This window comes from Berghia stephanieae, chromosome 7 (genome assembly GCF_034508935.2).
Source record: "Berghia stephanieae isolate SIO BIC M18660-M18661 chromosome 7, UCSD_Bste_1.3, whole genome shotgun sequence".
NCBI classification, from domain to species: domain Eukaryota; kingdom Metazoa; phylum Mollusca; class Gastropoda; order Nudibranchia; family Aeolidiidae; genus Berghia; species Berghia stephanieae.
The window spans coordinates 60,331,025-60,343,532 of record NC_088366.1 but is presented as its reverse complement, the minus strand read 5'-3'; the positions used below and the strand labels follow the sequence as shown (position 1 = coordinate 60,343,532).

The 12,508-nt window shown below is 35.9% G+C and overlaps 1 protein-coding gene across 1 annotated transcript in view; it reads right to left on the bottom strand.

Moving 5' to 3' along the window:
• The window catches only part of LOC144976278 (uncharacterized), a 35,412-nt gene extending 24,789 nt beyond the window's left edge, over window positions 1–10,623 (bottom strand). Inside the window, exon 1 of the mRNA XM_078920471.1 lies at window positions 10,595–10,623. The gene's annotated coding sequence lies outside the window, so the exon portion shown is untranslated. The remainder of the gene's footprint in view (window positions 1–10,594) is intronic.
• Between the last annotated feature and the right edge of the window lie 1,885 nt (window positions 10,624–12,508).

The window sequence follows — 12,508 nt, the reverse complement described above, 5'->3', positions numbered from 1 at the left end:
ATTGGGATAAACCAAGTCTATGGTTTTTCGACGGGTTTTGGCGGTTTCGTAAAAAAGTAATGCTTCATTTCGTCTGTACCCAACTCCCTAGTCCGGCTTCATTTCCCACTGGTATCCATCTTCCACAGTCCCAGATTCATTTCCACTGTTATCCTCTTCTCACGTCCTAGGTTCACTCCCAACCGGTGTACACTTCTCTGAGTCCCGGTTCATTGCCCAATGATGCCCACTTCCCATAACTTTTGACTATTTCGGTAGGTTTCGAAATAAAAGTACATTCTGAGCTCACTGTCCACTGGTATGAACCTCTCGCTTCCCAGGTTCAATCCTCTTTCGATGTCCGAATCCCAGATTCACTCCCCACTGCTGCCTGCTTCCCATAACTTTGTCGGGTTTTGGCGGGATTCGTAAAAAAGTAATTCCCCCCCCCCCTTGGTATTGCTTTTTTTCAAAATCCAGAGTCCCAGGTTCACTCCCCACAAGTGTAGACTTCCCTGAATCTCAGGATCACCCCCCACTGTTGCCTACATCAATAACTTTGTCGGATATTGCTAGGTTTCGTCGGGTTTCATAAAAAAGTAATTGCTTTTATATGAAACTCGCTGAAACCCGCAGAAAACCAGAGTCTCAGGTTCACTCCCTACTGGTGTGCACTTCCATGAATCTCAAGTTAACCCCCCATTGTTGCCTACTTCCCATAACTTTGTCGGATATTGCCGGGTTTCGTAAAAAAGTAATTGCTTTTATGTGAAACTCGCTGAAACCAGCCGAAAACCATAGTCTCAGGTTCAGTCCCCACTGGTATACATTTCCCTTAGTCTCAGGTTCACTCCCCATTATTTTCCTACTTTCCATAACTTTGCCCCATTTTGTTGGGATTTGGCGCATTTCGTAAACAAAAAGTAATTGATTTTTTTTTCAAAACCCGCCGAAATCCAGTCCCAGGTTCACTCCCTACTGGTGTACACTTCCCCGAATCTCGGGTTCACTTCCCACTGTTGCCTACTACCCATAACTTTCTCGGATATTGCGAGGTTTTCGTCAGGTTTCGTAAAAAGGCAATTGCTTTTATATGAAACTCGCTGAAACCCGCCGAAAACCAGAGTCCCAGGTTTACTCCCCACTGGTGTACACTCCATGAATCTCAGGTTCACTCCCCACTGTTGCCTAATTCCCATAACTTTGTCGGATATTGCCGGGTTTCGTAAAAAAGTACTTGCTTTTATGTGAATCTAAACTGAAACCCGCCGAAAACCATAGTCTCAGGTTCACTCCCCACTGGTGTACACTTCCCTTAGTCTAAGGTTCACTCCCCATTAATTGCCTACTTGCGATAACTTTGCCCCATTTTGTGGAATTTGGCGCATGTCGTAAACAAAAAGTAATTGCTTTTTTTTTTTTTTTAAATCCGCAGAAACCCAGACCCAGGTTCACTCCCCACTGGTGTACACTTCCCCGAATCTCAGGTTCACTCCCCCACTGTTGCCTACTATCCATAACTTTCTCGGATATTGCCAGGTCTCGTCGGGTTTTTATTATTATTATTATTATTATATTATTATTTTATTATTATTATTATTATTATTATTATTATTATTATTATTATTATTATTTTTAAATTTTATAATTATTATTATTATTATTTATATATTATTATTATTATTATCATCATCAATATTATTATTATTATTATTATTATATTATTATTATTATTATTATTATTTTTAAACTATTATTATTATTGTTATTATTATTATTATTATTATTATTATTATTATTATTATTATTATTATTATTGTTATTATTATTATTATTATTATTATTATTATTTATTATTATTATTATTACTATTATTATTATTATTATTATTATTATTATTATTATTATTATTTATTATTATTATTTTTTATTATTATTATTATTATTATTATTATTATTATTATTATTATTATTATTATTATTATTATTATTAATTATTATTAATTATTATTATTATTATTACTATTATTATTATTATTATTATTATTATTATTATTATTATTATTATTATTATTATTTATTATTATTTTTATTATTATAATTATTTATTATTATTTATTATTATTATTTATATTATTATTATTATTATTATTATTATTATTATTATTATTATTATTATTAATTATTATTATTATTATTATTATTATTATTATTATTATTATTATTATTATTATTATTATTATTATTTATTAAATATTAATATTATTATTATTATTATTATATTATTATTATTATATATGAAAAATTTTACCAAACGTTTTAATGAACTATGATGAAAGAGTTTGACATTCTAATTTTACATTCATCTTGTTTATCTCAAATTGGCATGTTTTCATTTAAAAACTCCTGTTTCAACCCTTTTGTTGGCAACTGTTGCAAACAGTGATCACCCTCGTGTACAGTATCTTCCCTCACAACAAACTTAGTGTAACTGAAATGAACGCAACTTTTCTTTTTTATGTTTTGTTGCCAGCAAAATTTGCTGTGACTTAAAGATATCGTATTTAATGAAATAGACAAAATGCAACCAGTCAGTATAACCTTTTAAAACAATAAATATGACAAAGAAAGATACTACAAGATAACGATTTACGCATAATACAATAGATGGCGGGTATAATATATATGGTTAGTTAGCAATTTGTATCAAATTTATAGTCTGTTCCACAACCCGTGTGCCCGCGTTGAGGTGTATATCTTCAGAACCTACTGATGGATGTTATAGAAAATAGACTCAAACACTAGAATGTTTAGTGACATTAAGCCGATTTGTTTTCACGGTTACAGTATCAAACTTAAAGATTTTTCTTTTTTACGGTATCTAAAAAGCGAAGGGTCTGGGATGAGTGAACAATTGGATGGTTTATAATAATACTATTATACAAAGTGAATTGTGTTGGATTACAATCTCTGAACTCCCCAGAGGCTTGACCAGCGGTTTACTTTTCACGAGATTCATGAGTACTACTCACTAACCTTGCCACCCTGGGTTTAAAATGACACAGCAAATTGTAGTCTTTGTCCACACTTGACATAAACAATTGTTTCATTTTACCGGTTGAAAGCCAGAGGCGTAGCTTCCTATTAAGATGTTGCATTCATTTTTTAAAAAAATGATAACAATATGGATTAAACATGCAAATTTGTCACAATGAGGAAAATTTTCAAGTATTTCACCAGTGAGGCGAAGCGCGGTTTTCTTTTTCATGGCATTGGCGAATAGCCATATTATTAACAGATTGCCCACAACAAGGAACTCAGAATGGAGAGGACAAATTAATAATTATATCAATTTGATTATGCACCCCTTGTATTTGAAAACTGCTGTTCCTTTGAAATGTTATACCGTACAAAAATGACATGGATAAAGAATTTTAGATTCGGTTCCATTTCACATTATCAAATTCAAAGCCCCCCTCCCCCTCCCCAGTGAACAAGAATGACAAACTTGTACGCTGCTCGATGAGTGACCAGTGGGTTTTGTGCGACCATTATGGGTTGTCTTGCTCAACAGTTGGTCGGGGATTATGTCTTTGTGAAAGGCATTTCTCCTTCTCCTATCAAAGGCGGGCGTAAAAATTCGAAGAATCCCCTGTTATTTGTTGTTTTGTTTTATTTTGTTGTTGTTTTTTTAAACATCAATGTCTCTGTCTAGAAATGTATAAGTACCTCATGGGTTGTTTGTGTCTTCCAATCTATTACATGTTCGTTGTCCACCAGGGAAGAGCTAAAGTGTAAACGCTGTGAGCATTTATCAACACTGTTAATTACTATTTAAGTGATATCTATTGTTACACTATTTCAAACACTTTTTAAACAACCCAAGATGATTTGCTAAGCTACGCCAATGAATGCAACTTTGTTGTGAATATTTTATACACGGGAAAGAGAATCAATACACCATTACTGTAAACATAATGATGATTGATTCATATTTTATTGCAAGCAATGAAAAGTTCGAATGAATTGGGAATTGTGAGAAAACTGTTTGGTCAATCACTATCGGTATTCAAAATTCGTAATGCCACTTAAAATAAGTCCGTATGCAAAAAATTAGATCATCATATTTCGTAACTTTGAGTGAATTTGCGATATTCCATGCGCACGGTAATTGAAACGGACCATAGTAAATAGGCATCATCAAGGCTAATATAACGCATCACAGCATTGTTTTCCGTTATTGATATGGCGGCCAAACCTGCGTTTTACCCGTAATCTCTTTAGACGCACTGCAATTTCATCATTAGTTTGTCAGCATATTACATAGGCTACGGCATTGTCCCAGACTATTATTTCAGACCCCTACTGTTCAACATAATTATCTTACGATTTTTCTTTTCATGGCTTTTATGGTGCGTGTCTTCACTCAACCATTCCTTGTGTTCTCGTTTGATTGGTCCCAGGACCCCTTCACACGTTTCTGCTACTGGTTTCTGATTTATTGACCAGGACTTTGACGAATTTCCGAGACTTTTTCCATTGTAACTGACTAAAACGATTACAAGCTATTCATGAAGCCCGACTGTGAAAAGTCTTAGACTAAACGAGCGACTAAATGGGTGGAATTTACACCCGCGATCTAGCAGGCGTAATTAGCGTTGTCTGGACTAATAAATATCAAAATGATATGTGCTACTGGCTGGGGAAAGTAATTGTGCAGCGCTTAGAATATGGCAATGTATAGATAAGCATCATATAATAGGCCTGGTTACCTATACTTACTTTTTAAAAATTACACACATTCACAAACAATTTTACAGCCGTCAACTGGTCTCTAGCAATGACTATGAAAATTTTTGTTGTCGATTTTTGTAGGAACTACTCCTCTTAAATCAAAGCCCTATCTCCACTGAGTAAATATCTTTTTGAATTTTGGAAATCCATTAATATATAACAAAGTTATGCAGTTTCAAATGTGTCATTATTTTTGATGACTCACAAAGAGAAAAAAATACGGAAAATATGGGACGCTTTTTCTGCGTTCTATTCTGGTTTGTGCCTGTATCTCGCTTAATACGTGGAATAAGATATTAATACTTGGCAATTTTATCGAAAAATTATCAGAAAATATGATGAAGACATCAGAAAAGTTCTAACTTGTATAGTTTTAGAGCTGTATGGCTAGGGTCAACTATAATTTTGTTTTAAATTATACATAATATTGATCATTTGGAACTTTTCCGAAGTGTAATTTTGTGTCTACAACACATACAAATCAAACGAAAAATGCCTGCTAAATTATTATCCATCAGTCCCTTGAGACCATGGCTTATGTTATTTCTAGTATTTATTTGAGAGAGAAGAGAGAGAGAGAGAGAGAGAGAGAGAGAGAGAGAGAAGAGAGAGTTAATCTATTATCCCTATGACATAACAATGAAACAATGCCTTAATTTTAAAAAAGCGCGCGAGGATTTGTGTCGTCAGTCACCGCGAACAAGTTGCCAGATGGCCACTTGTGTGGCCAAATATATAATTTTGCTTCTTTTATTAAATTTTATTCTTTTATTCTTTTTTTGTCTCATTGACATTTATCCTAGTATATTCAAATTTCTGTTTGTTAAAATTTAGTTTATTTTAAGTGGGCCAGTGTTAATAGTGAAAGCCATATGATTTTCTATTTAGCCACTTTTGAAGTCGAATTTGGTCAGGTTAAAGTCTGGCCACCTGGCAGCCTTGCCTCTCTCACGTCATTTTCGTGTCGCGCGATGGTGGAGCAAAATGGCCGTCTCCATATTTTCACTCATTGAAATGCAAATTGGGTTGATGTTTTGTGAGAATACGGGAAAAGTACTTATCATAATCCACTGACATTTGAAATATAAATAGAAGAAATGTGCATATATAACCTTATGAGCGACAAAATCTCTCCTCTTTGTAGTTTTAGAAATATCGTACTCCGAAGAGTAAAAATCTATTTTTAACGGTCTTCTGGTAATCGTACGAGTTTTGTCGCTTGACATAATCTAAAACGACTCTTTTCTAACTGTGTGCCAACTTTCAGTCATATTCATCGATAAACAGCTTCGTTATTAATTTTTTAAAATAGCATGTACGTAACGGCTTCGTCCCATATTTTGTCGCGAATTTGGGCACTTCGTGAGCGAAAAAGAGGCCCAAAGATTTGTGCGGGATAGTCATTGCTATAGTCTCACACTATTTTTCTCTCTTCTCTTCCCTCCCCTCTCTCTCTTTCTCTTAAAGACAAATTTCGCTCCAGGTGGTTTGTGACGTAGACTTTATTTTCATCAACGTAGTCGCAAATTGGTATGGCTCTGTTCTATGCCCCAGTGCTCAGGCTGTCACCACTGTTCAGGGCTTTTGAAAGAAACCAGAGGCCTCTTTAAGGGATCATAATTGTTGACAGTGGGTATAGGTTGGCCAATGATCATGCATCTCAGAATTCGTCGTACTCTCAGAAAATGGCAGTGCAATCATTTACACAGCGTAATTTGAGCTGTTTGCCAGCAGATTTACAATTCAAACAAACCAGAGCTTGTAAGGTGTAAGGTCATTGTTGTCTGCGTAATGCTGCCCAACGATCCGGAAGTTCTTCGTCTCCCTCCACTACCTCCAGATTCTTCTGAGTCTGAATCAAGTTCGAGCAGCTCTGACTCTGAAAATGACATGGATGAAGACAACTACCCTGGCAATACAACAGAAAGAGGAAGGACAGTTGCCGGGACGGTTGTTCGGGACAAGATTATTATGAGCTTCTGAAAGTCTCCTTTCTGTGAAAAAACCCCGATCAAAACAAACAAGAAGCGGAAATAGATATGATTTCATGTGCAGCTGGAAGCAGGAAAAGTAACACATTTCTGTGACTTTTTGGCATATTTTCCAAGAAAATCCCAGTTAAAAATTGATTCAAATCTCTAGTCTGAGACTCCGCACAAGTAGTCCGTGACTTGATAGTCAGAGACAAAGTCTGACTCTATGAATAGCTTACTTTTCGTAGGCTCGGACTTCCCTACGTCTTGGCCAATAAAGTCTCAAACTTCGTTATTGTCCGAGACTATTATAGTCTCGATCCATGAATCAGACCCCTGATTCTTTAAATGCAAACCTGTGACAATCTACAGTTTCTTGTTCAGAGAGGGTGTTAAGTATTTCAAATTTATTTTTCAGTTTAATAGAGAACTCCATTTGTTTCTTTGCCAATAAGTTTGCTGACATTGAATGATGTATGTCTTGCTTCCTTTATATCAATCCGTCTTAGTTTTATTTTGATTTATGCCACCAAAAGGTCGTAGTCTAAGGCAACATCAGCACCCCTGTACACTTTTACATCCTGGCGAGATCTTCTAAAACTATACATAGATGGTCAATCTGGTTTTCTGTTTTCTTGAGAGGAGATATCTATGTGGTTTGTGTATGTCTGTATGAGGGAATACTTCTTCCAATCACAAATTCATTATCAGGACAAAATCATTATCAGCACAAAGTCCTTACCAGCTCCATTTGACTTTACTAACCACCACCACGATTGGGGATACCGATACTGCAACGAGACTGGTATACAATTTCAAATATGGATGGACTGTAACGATCTGTACCTAGTATATGATCCTACGACCAAGGATATCTTCAGGTGCATCCGCCATAAGAAAGTGTATACTCCTGACCTAACCCTCGTGACGAAAGAAGCCAACGGAAATCTTTTGCAGGTTCAGCAAACAGTCCTCGACGGCTTCACGCCTAGGCAACACAGACAGGAACGTTACAACTGGAGTGACAATCCCGAGATTGCAGACTCTCCAACTCTGCAGATGGCTAAGTGGGAGGAATTTTTTTCTCTATATTGAGCAGGTCTGCCCTGCTTCTCCTCCCAAGTACGGAAAATACAAGGAGTACCAGCAGACCCGGTTCAGGTCGTAGCTGATAGATTACTCCAGTCTCTGGCAGAGAGAAGGAAGCAACGTTGGCAGGATATACTGAAACAAAATTGGATCCCAACTGGAATTTGGAAAAGGCCTCACCAGAAAGTGAGGCAGACACAATTGCCAAGAATATAAAGGGCCGTAGCAAAAGAATCTCGAATAAATCAGTCATTCGAGCACGGTCTCCACAAGGCATATCGTGCGATTTTGGACTCGCTACCTCCGGACGCAGAATAGAACTGGATTTCCCCGTTCAATCTCAAATAAGTTGGTACAGCAACTAGCAATGTTAAGAATGGAAGAGCATGGATTGATGGTAGATATCCTGATATGATGACGAATCTGGGTTTAGGGAAGCCTAGAAGGTTGTCATCCTGAAGCCAATGAAGCTGGCGAAGGAGGCTAACAGTTACAGACTCGTATTACTTCTATTTACAAATGTCTGGAGCGTTTGTTACTGAACCGATAGGGCTGGTTCTTGACGCAACCCTGCCACCCGATCAGGCGGGCTTCAGGAAAAAGAGGTACCCAGGAGCAGGTCATTGACCTTATGGAGCAATATTGAGCAGAACAGATCATAAATGGTGCTGTATTCATAGACCTATCAGAGGTGTACATTACGGATGGTTGTGAAGTGTTAACGCTCAAACTTGCAAAAATTATCAGTTGCAAAAAGACCTTGAAGGTGTTCCCCTTAATCCTAGGGGAAATTCAATTCCATGTTGCACAAGGAGACACCACGAGCACTGTCAGGATACTGAGGAATCGGGTCCCTCAGGGATCTGTTCTGACACATTCACAATGTTGTTAGCGGCATGCCGAACACTTCTTCCCTGAGGCTGGGATTGGCGGACTTTTAGGCACTCGTTACTCAAAGTACGGCATGGACCCGTCTCGAGAGGCAACTCAGTGAGATGTTACGACACTTAAATCCTACTTTGATAAGAATGACACTTTAAAAAACCGTGGCACAGCATTCCATCTATGCAGTGGCTGGCACCCTCATACTGTACTTCCTCATCGGGGACCAGATTCTCCCAAATCCCAAGTACCAGGGGTTTACGCTCGACCACAGCCTTACCTATCGGGTCCATCTCAAAGGAGTTGCCCGTAAGATAGAGAAACGAAACAGTCTTTTGAGGAAACTGGCGGGAAGGAACTTGGGGTGCTGATCAAACTTGAGATTTTATATAGCGCAATATCCACTAAACGTGCTCAAAGCGCTTTACAATGGGTTTCTGATCAACAGCAACACGAAACATGTAGACCGAGACATGACGCCTGTTGGGCGATATTACTATTTTTCCGACATTGACAACGCTGTTTACGGCCAGTAATCATTTTGCACCAGGATTCAACTATGCGCCGAGCGAAGCTCGATCCCAGGACCTTCTGATCCGAAAGCGAGTGTCATAACACTAGACCACATAGCGGCACAAGCACTTCTGAGGACTTTCGCCTGACACTATGCTATTCCACCACGGAGTATTGCGCTCCATTGTGTGGTAGGAGCAGGGACGTTGAGAAGGCTGATGTAAAACTTCGCACGTCCATGTATATATAGGAACTCTGGGACAACGCCTCGATAATGTCGCAATCCAGCCCTTATCCCCGAGATGCCCGGCGGGAGACGATTACAACTGGCTGGTTTAACCCTCTCCTTACCAGCCATTTTCAAGATTTTCCCCAATACTTCACACAAAAATAGATTTTTTATCACTCAAACACAATAGCAGTAAAGTTCTTGCGATGCATAATTTCTTTAGTATAACATGCTCTACAACACACTGTTCATTTTCTTAAATTTTTTATGATGTACAAAAGAAATTTGAACAAGAAAAATGTTGGTTGTCTCGTAACGAATGTGACGATTTTTCTATAGTTGGTATGGAAAGGGTTAAGACCGAGAGAAGTAATGAGGAAACACCTCTCAGGCGAATTGGGGACGGTGCCCCCGTTTCGAGCCGAAACAAGTACCGGCAACCCTTGTACTTAGGTTCCTTGACCGGACAGCGCTGCGCATTAGAAATGGAAGTCGATTTGGACGAATTTATTCCCTCTTTTTTAAGGGAAGACTGGAATAACCCGGACGTCAGCCACAGTGCAGCGCAGCAAAATGACCTAAGGCGAGATGACTTGCTCAAAGCCGCGCAGCGCAGCGTATGTTCGAACCATGTACCATTCGGGTACAAAGCAAAGACCGTACTTCTGAGCCACGCTGACCTAATCAGAAACGCAACTTAAATATTTTGTATCGGTCATACACACACACATACACACACACACACAAACACACACACACACACATACATACACATTGCAATTAAGATAATCTATGACAGATTGTAAAATCACAACTTAAATATTTCATATCGATAATCAACACAGTATAACTTTGATACTTTTTGGCAGATTTTCGAAGCACATCTTCACTATTTGATTTGATAATCAACACAGCACAAATAATACATTTCTATATTTCTTTCATATCTCAGAAAATGCTTATTGCAAACCCATCTTTCATTCATTTGGACTTGAGAGAAATATAAAAATAAATCCCAGTAAAGAAAAGAATTCTACAAAAATATGAATAAACTCAATGTATTTCAAAATGAAAAAGAAACAAAGTTTAGAGTAGCGATTCAAAATAAAAAAATAACAGAGCAAAGCGGACTCACCCGTCGTCGTGAAGTTGTGAAGAGAATGATTGCACCAAAGACACAGACGGTAATTTATACACTCAAATTCATCATTGACAGACAGACTGTTTTTTTCTAATTACATATTTTGTTAAGCAAATATATTTGTATTCAAACAGTCTCTAATTGGGAAATACTGATTTTCATCCCCATTGCCCGATTCCACGATTAAAAAGATGTAGAAAAATTGTGGTAAGCACACCAATTCCGTTTGCCTCATAACTATAGTAAAAACTTATTGAAGTAACTGATTGGAGAAAACTTAGTGGGTGTCTAATAATAATAATAATAATAATAATAATAATAATAATAATAATAATAATAATAATAAAATAATAATAATAAATAATAATAATAATAATAATAATAATAATAATAATAATAATATAATAATAATAATAATAATAATAATAATAATAATATAATAATAATAATAATAAATAATAATAATATAATAATAATAATAATAATAATAATAATAATAATAATAATAATAATAATAATAATAATAATAATAAATAATAATAATTAATAATAATAATATAATAATAATAATATATAATAATAATAATATTAATAATAATAATAATATATATATATAATTATTATATCATCATATATATGATATATATATTTATATTATTATATTATTATTATTATTATTATTATTATTATTATTATTATTATTAATATTATATTATTTTTATTATTATTTATTATATTATTATTATTATTATTATTTATTTTTTTTTATTATTATTAGAGAGAGAGAGAAAGATAGAGAGAGAGAGAGAGAGAGAGAGAGAGAGAGAGAGAGAGAGAGAGAGAGAGAGAGCGAGTAGGAGAGGATAATAGTAATATTAAGATTTATTTTGACCTGACCGCAAATTATACTTATTATACTATAATGTATTTATTTATATATTATTAACTATAATTTAGTTGTAACAGCATTGAGACTTAATCCCTGTTTTCAATGCTCTTACCATAAACTACTGGGGCCTAATGTGAAAAAAATCTATGTCATTTCATTTTCATGTTTACATGATAAATAATGCATTTACGTCGTTGATGAATATTTGCATTGTACACAGACCATCAGATATGATGTTTTATTTATACGTGTGTACTCTCTTTCGTTATTATACATTCTATCAATTCTGGTATATGGTTTTGTCCAATTCATGGTGTTTAATTCTATCTATTTTGTGTGAAATTAACAAAATTAATTGCACGCTATCCCTTATCTGCATCGTTGATAATTAATATGGTTCGTGATAAGAATAAATTGAAATTATCTCATCAGGTCTAGTTATCAACATAATACAATTTTGGGGGTCGTGGATAGCTCATACGGTAGAGTCACGATCTCCCCGGCTAGACGGAGTTGTAGTACCAGTAAGTTCGCCGGTTCGAGCCCCCATCGCCGCTGCGAAGTTTTTATTCTCTGTTGTCTTCTGGCACTTTATTACTAACTTCATTTCTTGTTTTTATCTAGTTAAAAACCCTTGCACTCAAACACCTTTATGAGAATGTCTAAGGATGAACAAGTAAACAGTATTTAGACCCCATGCCAGATATAACTCAAATTGTAAACGTGAGATCTAGGATTTTCTTAACTTTCCAGCTAACTTTCACTCAGAATAAAATAACCCACGATCGGATCTTGTTTGAAGAGTTCAAATGAGTGGATGGATGTTGTAGGTGTGGGTCCAGGAGAAGAAAGAACCTAGTCTGGACGCCGGTTTGGATGATTCATGGTTTCGTTACTCATCTACCACTGTCCAAAGCAGATTGCTTCTAAGCTTGTATCATCTTCAGAGCCATGGCAGCGCGAAAGCTCTTGTATGACGGCAACTCGATGTTCCTTCGCAGGGAAGATTCCAGAAACTG